General features: G+C 36.3%; 2 pseudogenes; both read left to right on the top strand.

The window, feature by feature from the left end:
• LOC114503668 overlaps positions 1-3,009 on the top strand; it is a 29,153-nt pseudogene extending 26,144 nt beyond the window's left edge.
• A 6,902-nt stretch (positions 3,010-9,911) lies between these two features.
• On the top strand, positions 9,912-10,798 carry LOC114504231 (annotated as a pseudogene).
• Positions 10,799-12,776: the final 1,978 nt, after the last annotated feature.

Here is a 12,776-nt window from a genome sequence, read left to right as displayed (position 1 = left end):
ATCTCAGGAAAAAAAATCCAAAAGTACAAGATCAAATATAAAAATAATAAATATAAAAATATATTCTTTCATAATCTTGACATACATAAAAACGTACTCCAACTTTTTATTGGTAAGAAAGATCAGAAAAGCCTTTTATACCATAACCTTCTGAAAAAGAGTTTTGTCAGTAAGAAAAGAGAACATATATAATGCACCAGAGATACACACAACATTCCACAAAGCCAGTAGGAAAATTCAAACAGCAAAATCAAAAATAACAAACTGCCATTTTTCAATGTCCCCTTAGCACAAAACAAATAATACATTATAAAAATAAATGAATTGCATAGTAGAAATACACTTGAATTCAGACAACTTAAATCCAGTAGACTTCAAAAAGTAAATAGACATCATTAACATAATGAAAAATCACTACTTATTAATTTGTAATATTTTTAAAAGACAACTCCCAAAATTATTTCACTACAATACTCACTTCTGAAAGTATTTACAACAGGTTTGGCCTGCATGGGTTCACTTACCAGCAGCAGTTCAAACCCTTGCTGTTAAAGCATAAAGTACAGTTTTCATTCGTGGTTGAGAAACCACGTGGAGAAGTGGCTTAAATTATACAAAGACTTTTGACTATGTGGGCGATTGGTGCCTCTAGTGCCCACGTTGTTCAATGGACAATACAGTAGAAATCCACATTCCAATAACATACTTAAAGAAACTTGGGAAATAATTATCATTTTAATAACTCTTTTACCTTAGAGTTTTCTGGAACATTATATAGAAATTAATTTTCATCAGGCCTTATCAGGTTATTTGCATTTTCATTTCTTTCAGTGGGAGTTTTCACATGTGAAGATGTGGGCAAACTGAAGTCTTTCCCACACTATTGATATTCACTAGGTTTTATTCAGTGAATCCTTTCACGCCTTCCTAAAGAATAGTGATCTGATTGATAAAACCTTCCCAGGTTCTTCACATTTCAATGTTTCTTCTGTAGTGTGCACTCTCAAATGTAATTGAAGTGTTTTGTAACAAGTGAAGGCTTTCCCACATTCCTTACATTTAAAAGGCTACTCTCCAGTATGCTTTCTTTTGTGTACTTGTAAGGAGCCAGAATTTCTGTAGGCTTTGCCACACTGTTTACATCCATAGGGTTTCTCTCCAGTGTGAATTCTTTCATGTCTTTGATACCAGCTAAGTTGAGTGAATGCTTTCCCACACTCCTTGCACTGAAAAGGAGTGTTTCCAGCGACCATTTTCATGTGTTCTTGAAGGGAGCTGAGGTAACTGTAGGCTTTACCGCAATGTTTACATTGATAGGATTTCTGCCCTGTGTGGATCTCTGTGTGTTTTTGCAAGGACCTGTGCTATTTGAATGCTCTTTCACATTCCTTACATTTATAGGGTTTTTCTGCTGTGTGCATCATTTTGTGTGATTCTATAGAGCTGTAATATCTGAAGGCCTTCCCACATAACTTGCATGCATAGGGTTTCTCTTCAGTGTGACATTTTTCATGTCTTTGAAGACTTTTATAATTTCTAAGGACTTTCCCACAGTATTGACACCTACAGAGATTCTCGTCAGTGTGCATGTAGCTTCTCTCACATGTCTGAAGAGAAGCTGAAGAACTAAAGGCTTTCCCACACACCTTACATCTGTAAGGAACCTCTCCAGTGTATGTTACCATGTGTCTTTGAAGGATTTTGAGTCACATGAAGGCTTTTCCACATTCCTCACAGTTATACAGTTTCTCTCCATTGTGAGTTCCTTCATGTTTTTCAAAGCACTGAAGAGAATTAAAGGCTCTTTCACATCTGTTACATTTATATGGCTTCTCTCCACATTTCTGATCCTCAGACAGCGTATCTCCAGTGTGACATCTGATTTTCCTATTATGGGATGGATGATCCATGAAGACTTCCCCACATGCTCTGTATTCATATGGTTTTCCTCCAGGAAGAAATTTCTTGTTCAGATTTCTCTTGGAATAAGAGGGATTTGGAATAAAACTGACATTTTCTCCACATTGACTAACCTCTTCCCTTTCATAGATTTTCTTTAACACACGAGTTCTGTAAAAACCAGGAAGCACATTATTAATGATTTTTATTCGTTCTTTTATATTTATTATTAAAATATTTGAATATATTTATGATTTGTATTAAAAGTATAGGTTTTTGTTTTGCCTGAATTATTGGAAATTTAATATAATTAAGGTTCTGCAAGACAAGTTCCTCCTCGCTATTAATAAAACTGATATTTATATACAGGGTTTAAGAATGCTGATTTTTTGTGATCTATCTTATAAATGCTGACTATTTATGTCATATATAAAAATGCAATTCGGTGAAAATATTTTAAGAAGTCATACATTTAAAGTAGGGGTTGTTTTGCTTGCTTCTTTTTAAAATTTCATAGAGGACAGATTTCTCACCTGAAACACAGCTTTTTCTTATGAGGGAGACTCACCTTTGTTTTGGCCCCTGGTTTTTGGACTGATTTTCTATGTCATGATCCTCCCACTTTTTACCTAAAAAATGCAGACCCAGAAAAATAATTACAAAATTTGGAAATTATAGAAAATTTAGTACGTTCTACTTCTATGATAAGCTGTGGCTTTTTGCCACTGTCCTTCCTTTCCACATTACACATCTTAGAATACGTGGTGAGTAAGAAACACCTGTCCTCCAGATGAGGAACTGAAGGTAACTTGTCATGCTTACCTATGAAGTCCAGGTTCCTGAAGGTTTCCCACATCACATCTCTGTAGAGCTTCTTCTGTGAAGGGGTTAGTAAAGCCCACTCCTCCAGGGTGAAAGTTATAGCCACATCATCAAGGACAAATGAGTCCTAAAACAGTTCAAATATATGTAGAGTAAAATGACAGCCCTGGACACCTATAACCCATTTAAGAGAAGGTTCCATATGATTCTGTCATCTCCAAACACTTATTCAATGACTAGACCATCAGAAACTTACTCTGTCCACACTTTCTCCCTCATTAATGTAACATCATCATAAACACATGGAATTATCTACACATTTTTAATGTGATCTCATTACATTTTTATTTCTCAAACAGCAAAGTTCAAATCATGTTGGGAAATGACAGAAATGCTATATAAATAAAACAAATACCTTTTAATACCATCGATGCATTGTGAGAAATTAATTTTCTTCTTTATTACTCACAGAAGGTGAAACTTGCATTCAATGAATAAAATTTGGTTAAGAAATAGAAGCTTTCTGGCCGCCAGATATGATTTACATCACAGGCATGTGGTCTTTGGTAACCCAAGTTCTAATGAGGTGCAGCAGACCATATCTCCCTCAAGTCCTCAAGGACACTACAAGTTGTCAGGTGCATCTGGCTGAATGGAAATATTCCATGGAGAAACATTGCTTTTTTCTTGTGTAATATTTACCTCGGTTTTGGTTCTTCCTTTATGTTTCTCTATGCTTTGATGAGCTAAAATGTTCATCATGCCACTTAATGACAAAGAACCAATCTGAGATATGTGTTGTTAGGTGAATCTGTCATTGTGGGGATGTGATACAGTGTGCACACACACACTTAGAGCACATAGCCTACCACACACCAAGGACAGATGCTACAGCACATTACTCCCAGGCTGCAGACCTGTACAGCATGTTACTATACTGAATACTGTAGGCAACTGCAACATAAATGTAAGTATTTGTGTATCTAGATAATGCCTTTCCTTCTCCTGCCATTTCCTAGTTCTGTTGCAAGGTAAAAAGGGCAGGATAATTTAACCCCAGGGCACAGAAGTCCCTCAGCCTATGACACTACAAGGGGTATGAAAGGATTTATTGCTTGCATAATCTAGGTCTCTGGCCCCTCAAACAGGCATGTAATAGCTTAGAGAGCAAGGAAATGTACATGGACTTGTTTTATTAAACTTGGGGGTAGGGGAAAGGGCTAGGATCAGAGTTCACACACAAGGGCTGAGCTTGGGTGTAGTCAATCTCTTTCTGTCCCAAAGGACCAAGTACTAAGGCTTTCCTGTCTCCTCGGATCAGTGTGGAGACAACGGGAGGAAAGTTACAAAGTTTTAAAGCTGTCAGCAGTCAAATATCAATAATTAGAGTCAAAGACTTCACATTTCTGGATTGGAATTTAAGTAACTTATGTCATTCTACTTATACAGGAAAAAATTCCAGAAAGTTAAAATGAACTTCTGTTCTTAGCTCCATAATATAATTTACATAAAAAGGTACCTGATGTTTCAAAAATTGGGAAAGAGCAAATGAATCTGACATTTTAAAATATGGCCCAAATATTATGTTCTACACATGACCAATACTCAAATTTATCTCAGTCAAAAATAATGCAAAAACAACAAATAACCAAAAAGACATAAGGCAATATCCATAAACCCTAGGACAACCTTCTTTAAAAAAAAAAGTTTAAAAAAACATAATAGGAATACTTTTTTAAAAAGAAAGACAAAATTAAATGAATCAGTACAGTAGCAATCACTAAAATTTTCCTAAAATTAACAATGACACCAAACAGTAAATTCAAGAAGGCCACAGGACACTAAACATCACAAACAACCAAAGTGCTCACCCAAGTCTCATATTAAATTAGACAAAGATTAAGGACAAACAATGTGCATTGGGGGAAAAAGCCAGAGGAGAAAATGCCTTACATATACAAAATATTAGAATTAAATCAAACTTCTCTTTGTAAATCATGCTAGCAATAGAATAAGATGACATATTTAAATTTTGAAAGAAAAAAACACTATGCTAGAGTTGTGTCAAGAAAAATTATCCTTGAAAAATAAATAAAAATAGCCATGGATGGTGTAGCTCAGTGGACTGAGCATGGCTGCAAACCAAAATGTTGCCGGTTCAATTCCCCAGTCAGGGTACATGCCTGGGTTGCAAGCTGGAGCCCCAGTGGGGGCCACATGAGAGGCAACCACACATTGATATTTCTCTCCCTCTCTTCCTCCCTTCCTTCCCCTCCCTTTAAAAAATAAATAAATAAAATCTTAAAAAAAAGAAAAATAAGGATATTATGAGATAAAAACTGAGGGAATTTGACATGAGTACACCTACATTAAAAGAAACATTCAAAAAGTTATCAGAAGAATATAAATAGTGATACTTGTCAATTAAAAACAAATTTAAGATTAAATATCTTTATTTAATCTTTTATTAAAAGATATCTTTTATTTAAAAGATAAATATTTTATATTTTGTATCATCATATAACAGATGACACTTGGTTTAAAACAATGTAGGCTTAAATTTAAAATAACAATAGAAGGTCAATTCTCTAAGGAGAAATAGCAATTCTTTTGTGTGTGCCTAACAATAAAGCAAAAAGCATGGGGCAAAAACAAACAGACAAAGGGACAAGTACCTGCACAGTCATTGACTTCAGTAACCCCTTCCCATGAATTATATTGTAACAGAAAGAACATCACCAGAACAGAGGTGCACTCAACCCCACCATTTAGCAAATGGATTTAATTGTAATCTATGTAAAATACTCATCCAACAAGAGAGGGGTACTTGTTCTTCTTGAGTTCACCAAGCCAGAACACATCATGAAACATAAAATACGCCTTAACAAATCTGAAAGAACACAAATCACACAAAATATGCTCTCATGTCACAGAAGCATTACTCTAGAAATCAATAATAGGGTAGTGAGAAAATCCCCAAATGTATAGTCATTTTAAAAGATACTCCAAATAGTATAAAAATTCAGAAGTGTTATCTCAAAAAAATTAAAAATTCGTTTAAACTCCATGAAATAAAAAAACAACTTCAAAGTTGTGGGATGCAGCAAGGGAACTGCCCAAAGGGAAATTTATACCACTGAACAAATACACCAGCAAAATAGAAAAAAAAATCTATAATCATTAGTGTGCACACCTAATATACAAAGTAATAAAAGGAAGAGCTAATTAAACCTAAAGTAAGCAAAATAAAATAACAATAAAAATTTAAAAACTAGTCAGGTTATTTTGGGAAATCAATGAAGAAAGTACAAACAAAAATAGCTGCTGCTTTGACCAGATAAACAATATTTATAGACATAACTAAGAAAACAGGGAGGCAGGAATTACAACATAAAACCATCATCCATCATGGGTAACTCCAGGAGATATAAGAGCTGGTCACTGCAGCCTTACCATGAAGGGTCTCTGAGGACACACCCAGGTGTGAATGTGGGGAAGAGTCCTAATGCTGATGGCACTGACTTGAGGCCCTTTGGAGGAAAAAAGCTTATGGATACCAAGGTAGAGAAATCATATGCTATCTCAATGTTTATGTATTTACCTAAAGTATTAAAAAGGTAAGGGCACGAGAGAAGAAGACAAGAGGGAAAAAGGTACTGAAAAACTGTATACAATTTGAACCAATTAAGATTCCAAAATACATAGAAAGGTTTTACATTAAAACAAAGTTAATGGGCACTCCTTGGATTTTGAGTCTCTAAAAATAATTTTGAATTAACAACTATCTTTTGTCTCAAGCTACAATTATACCTGGAATTTCAATTAACTGAATCTAGGTATTCCATGATCTTAGGGGAATTACTGAAATAAAAGAGAAGAAAGGCATATATTTCACCCTAAAATCAAAAGTGTGCCTTGATTTATGGTCATAAAACTCATTCTTTTAATATATCCATAGTGAGAAGGAAAGCTCTGAACCAATAATGCATAAATGAAAATTTTGTTAAATTAAGTATTCACCACTTCCCAACTGGCTTCATAAGATGAGACTACATGGTCCTTATTCCTTAGTAATAATAGTCAGTATGGCCCAGTGTAAACTGAAAACTGTTATAAGTAATATTTTGGGAAGTAGTGACTATTTCCACTTATATTATGAACAGCTGAATTTGTCCTGTTCTGCAATCTGGAAAGAATGAATGGTCCCTCACACTGGATCCCTGCAACCTTGAGGGTATATTCATAGCAAATAAATTGTATTTCCAGTTCCCAACATTATCAAAGTTCTACAAAAAAACCTACTAGAATTATGAAATCTATTTAGTAAAGTTGCAAGATACAGAAATCAGTGGATTTCTACACACTGATAACAATTGATCAGAAGGAAAATTAAGAAAACAATTTTATTTACAATTACATCAAAAAATAAAAGACCTAAAAATAAACTTGACCAAATTGGCAAAAGGCCTGTACTCTGGAACCTATAAAACACTGAAGAAAAATATTGAAGACAACACACATATGTGTAATAATATGCCATGCTCACAGATTGAAGGACTTAATGTGTTTAAAGTGTCCATAGTACTCTAAGCAATCTACAGATGCAATTCATTCATATCAAAATAATAATGGCATTTCTCAAAGAAATAAAAATAATGCTAAAATTTGGATGGAACCACAAAATACCCCAAAGAGTCAAAGAAACCTTGAGAAAGAACAAAGCTTAGGTATCACACTCACTGATTTAAATTTATACTAGAAAACTTTCACAATCAAAACAGTATGATACTGGCACAAAAGCTGAGAAATAAATAAAACAGAATAGAAAGCAAAAAAATTAACCCAAGCTTATATGGTCAACTAATCTACAATAAAAAAGGCAGAAATATACAATGGGGCAAAGACAGTGCCTTCTATCAGTGGTGTTAAGAAAGCTGGACAGATGCATGCAAAAAATTGAAGATGAATCACTTCCTTACACCATATACAAAAATAACCTCAAAGTAGATTAAAGAATTAAATGTAAAATCTGAAACCATAAAACTCCTAGAAAGACACATAGTCAGTAAGCTCTTTGATATCAGTCTTAGCAATATTTTTTTGGATATGTCTCCTCAGGCAAGGGCAACAAGAGCAAAAATAATCAAATGGGAGGACATGAAATAAAAGTTCTGCACTGTGAAGGAAGCCAACAAAATAAAAAGAGAACCTACTGAATAGGAGAAAATATTTGAAAATGATATGTTAGATAAGGGCTTAATATTCATAATATATAAATGCTCATACAACTCAACATCAAAAAAATCCAATGAAAAAAACAGACCAGATAAAAAAAAAGAGAATTTGAATAGGCATTTCTACAAAGTCATATGATAAGCACAGACATATGAAAATTCTAATATATATGTATAGTCCTAGGTTTATTTCAGAATTATTTACAATAGCCAAGACAGAAGTTACCTAGGTGTCTACAGATAGATAAATGAATAAAGAAGATCTGATATTTACATATAATGAAATATTGCTCAGCCATAAAAAGGTAAATGAAAGCTTGCCATTTGTGAAACATGAAAAGACCTGGACGGCATTATTCTCAGTGAAACAAATCAGTTAGACAAGGACAAATACTGTAAGTGGAACCAAAAAATAAAAATAAAAAATTAATAAGCAAAACAAAATGGAAACACAGAATAAACTAATGGCTGCAAGAGGGAATGAGGGCAAGGGGAATGGATGGAAAAGGTGAAGAGAAATAAGGAGTACAGATTTCCAGTGATGAAATCAATCACAGGGATGTAATGTACTGCACAGATAATACACCATCAGGAATACCATAGGATTGTATGGTGACAGACAGTTACTAGACTTATTGTTGTGGTGGTCACATCATAAGGTGAATAAATGCAAGTCATTGTGTCATATACCTGAAAATAATATATTATATATCAAATACACTTTAATAAAAGATAAATTTCAAAGAATTTCTTTTTTTAATGTGATTTTTACAAGTCTTCATTTTCTTTTTCTTTTTTTTTTAGATTTTATTTATTTATTTTTAGGGAGGGAAGGAGAGAGAGAGAGGGAGGGGGAGAGAGAGAGAGAGAGAGAGAGAAACATCAATGTGCAGTTGCTGGGGGTTATGGCCTACAACCCAGGAATGTACCCTGTCTGGGAATCAAACCTGGGACACTTTGGTTCCCAGCCCACGCTCAATCCACTGAGCTACGCCAGCCAGGGTCAAAGAATTTCTTTAACTGAGTAAAGAAAATTCCTGTTCTTTAAGGAGTGACAGACTGATAGACTCACCTCACAGGGTATATCATCCTAGTACCATTCCCAACCCCATCCCAAAGACCCAATATCATGTCAAGGAGAACTCAGCTTTCCTTATAACTTTTCTCTAAACACACAGAGGTTCCAATCAAGATAACAACTCAAGTGGATGAGTGGATGAAAGACATGTGGTACATTTACTTGATGAATACTATTCCGCTGTAAAAAAAAAGAAAGAAATCTTACCCTTTGCAACATCACGGATGGTCCTAGAGGGTATTATGCTAAGTGAAATAAGCCAGTCAGAGAAACACAAGTACCATATGACTTCACATATATGTGGAATCTAGTGAATGAAATAAACTAACAAACAAAATAGAAACAGACTCATAGATACAGACAACAGAACGACAGCTGTCAGAGGGGAGGGGGGTTGAGTGCCTACCCAAAGGAAAGAGGATGGGGGAAGGAAGAAGAGGGTAGAGGGGGAAATTTGGTGATAGGAAACTTGACTTGGGGTGGTGAACACACAATACAATATACAGATGATGTATTGTAGAATTGTACACCTAAAATCTATAAAATTTTATTAGCCAATGTCTACCCAATAAATTCAATTTTAAAAAAAAGCATCAACTCAAAACCTGCAAGGAGGGCCCTATTCCCATACTCATGCTCCCAAAATACAACAAATTATCAACATTTACATCTCAGACTCCCTTGTATACAGAACCCAGGCTTGGAGTGTCAACAATATAACACAGGCAGCATGGCTCACAGGAGAAGTGCTCCAGAAAGGAACAGTCCACAATCCCTAATTCTCCAAGCTTTCTTATCAGCCTGTTCAGATAAGAAGTGCTAGGGGAGGCAATGGAGCTAAGCAGCAGGGAACATGCAGACACACCGATGGATAAACCATGGCAGACCAAGTGAAGCCTATCAGCCCCCTTAAGGACCCACTGGTCAGCGGATTTGGAAGCATGTGCCTGGTGTTCATGGGGCATCCACTGGACATGGTTAAGGTCTGACTGCAAATACAGCCCCTGTGTTTGCACAGCTTCCCATGTACTCTGAGACCTTTAACTGTTTCGGGAAGACTTATTAGAGAGGACATCATGGGGCTATATCAAGGCACAGCTTACCCCCATCATCTGGGTCACCCCCATATTTGCTGGGTGCTTCTTTGGGTTTCTTTTGGGTACGAAAATGCAACAGAAGATGTGTTCAGTTACCCCCAATTATTCACTGCTGTTATTGGACATATTCACCACAGGAATCATGAGACCTGGAGAAAGAATCAAATGCTTGTTACAGATTAAGGCTTCTTGAGGGGAAACCAAGTATGTACGCTGGTACCAGAGACTTTGCAGAGAAGCTGTACCAGGAGTCTGGGATTCTCGGCACCTAAAAGGGGTCTGTGCCTTGTCCTCATTCAAGAGGTTCCAGCCAGTGGGATGTATTTCATGACACTCAAGTGGTGAAAAATATCTTCACTCCAGAGGGGAAGAGTGTCAGTGAACTCAGTGTTCCTGGGATCCTGATGACCGGGGCATCACAGTGATCTTCAGCTGGGCTGTGGCCATCCCCTGAGCCATGATGAGGTCCCGCTTCCAGAATGCACCTCCTGGGACATATCCTAATGGTTTCAGATGTGCTGAAGGAGCTGACGCAGGACAAAAGAGTCATATCCTTGTACAAAGTGTTCAATGCAGTGATGATCCCAGCCTTCTCAGCCAACGCAGCCTGTTTCCTTGGCTTTGAAGTTGCCATGTAATTCCTTAATTCAACCACCCCCAACTTGTAAGGCTGAAGGCTGCTCAAAGATTCAGGATGCTGGGAACTATCACCATAGAGGCACAGTAGAAAGGACTGGGCCATCCTAAAGGGTGAGGGGAGGGGGATGGTGGGATCAGAGCTCTGCTGAGAGCCTTTACCTCAGATGATGTCCTCTACCTGGGACTTGTTGAGAGCATTTACCTCAGGTGACATCCTCTACCTGGTATAAAACTTGGTGTGCCACTTTGAAATTTGAATTCACTCTTGTCAGTTTAAACAACTTAAAGAGAATTTGGAGATGGAGTGAGCAGCTTTTAGACCAGGCACCACCTGTGGCCAGAGTACTATCTACTGATTGGTTGACCACTGGCCCTACTATACCCAAAAGTAAAAATGTCAGCCTTTTGCTGGAAGTACTGTGCAAGTCAGTTTCTAAGAAGCTGACTGGGAGCTGAAGTCTACCTTGATCCTTAGCCAGAAACACCCACCAGATTTCCAGGGTACCATCCTATCCTGGACGGCAGAGGGGGATGTGGACTTGAGGCCCATGTAAGGGCAGCTAGCCTGGTAACAGTAGGGTTATTTGGTTTGGGGTTTTTTTTTAGGCATGAAGTAATGAAAATTGAAGTATTCTAATTTCCCAAAAGAAGGTGGAGAGCTTTCTGTCCTACACAATGAGGAGAGTTTTGAATGGACACTCCCAGCCTGCTGTGATCCATGAGAATGCCCAGGGAGTAGGAAGGCTCTCTTTGCATACTCTCTTCTCATCAGAGTTGCCTGTTTTAACAAGAAACAGTAAATACTGTTTTCAATTAAAAAAAAAAAAAGCGCTAGGGGAAATGGTAGGGTTGAGGTTTAAGTTTTCAATGCACAAACATCAAGCCCATGGATTCAAAGTACTCCTGACAAACACAAACACAAGAAAAAAGAGCATGCTCATGGGCTTGTGTTTATGTGAAAAAACACTGACAGAAACTTCTACAAGTAGTCAGAACTGGTTGTTTCAGCGTAGCTAGAGTAAGGGGCCAGGAGTGGTCTGGGATGTGTAGGCATTAAGTCTTTCTCAGTTAGTGTCCTAGCTTAGTTATTTCCATGTATTATTTATTTAAAACAAACATAGATATTTATATACACTATATTTTCCAATTACTAATCACCATATTTAATTAACTGTTACATTTTAAAACTAATTTAAACTCTTCTACAAAGAAAACCACTCCAAACTTTAATCCTTTAAACATTAAAGGATATAATACTGCTGGCCATCAAAAACTTCCAAATCTCTTTCTTATTTAAAAAAAATGCATTCTAATATATTTGACACTGAAGATATTTACATAATGACTATTATATTATATTAGGAGTTTGTAATTAATACCCTCACACCCCCTGCAGGAAATGAACTAGAAATTCCAAAAATGTCCATGTTTTGAGGTTTTTTTAATAACAGTGAATATAGAAATTCAAATGCCTTTCCTCGTTTCCATTAAAATATGAGTTCATTTGCCTTAAGATTAGTATGACCTTTTAATTTTCAAACTTGTCTAGAGATATAAACAGAAAAATAATGACCAAAAAATAGAAAAAGCATCTGAGAATTTAAAGACACCCATCTTACATCTTCAGTTTCTCTTGCCTAATACAACCAAAATTCTACTAATTCCACAATTTTCCTGCCTTACTCACATGGTATTGCTCAATCAACTTACATGCTAAAAGTCCAAATGCTGATGTAAAGTAAAATCAAAGAGCTGTAATATTCAATGAAGAAAGAAATCCAAAGAAAAGAAATCCATATCTTGGAATCAAAACATAGCAGTCTGCTACCCTAGAGTTCACAAGAAAAACTCACAATAAGAAATTTGAACCTATTCCCAACATGAATAAAAATGGCCTCCATAATAAATCTGGCAGCACTCAATGAGGAAAAGTCACCTGATCACAAATTCCTAACTGGGTGGGTCCAGGAGGGTCATCAGCCTCAGCCTATAACTCTGTACTACAAG

The sequence above is a fragment of the Phyllostomus discolor genome, chromosome 8 (genome assembly GCF_004126475.2).
Source record: "Phyllostomus discolor isolate MPI-MPIP mPhyDis1 chromosome 8, mPhyDis1.pri.v3, whole genome shotgun sequence".
Taxonomy (NCBI): Eukaryota; Metazoa; Chordata; class Mammalia; order Chiroptera; family Phyllostomidae; genus Phyllostomus; species Phyllostomus discolor.
The sequence above is the reverse complement of the archived record's forward strand: the minus strand, read 5'-3'. Positions and strand labels throughout refer to the sequence as shown.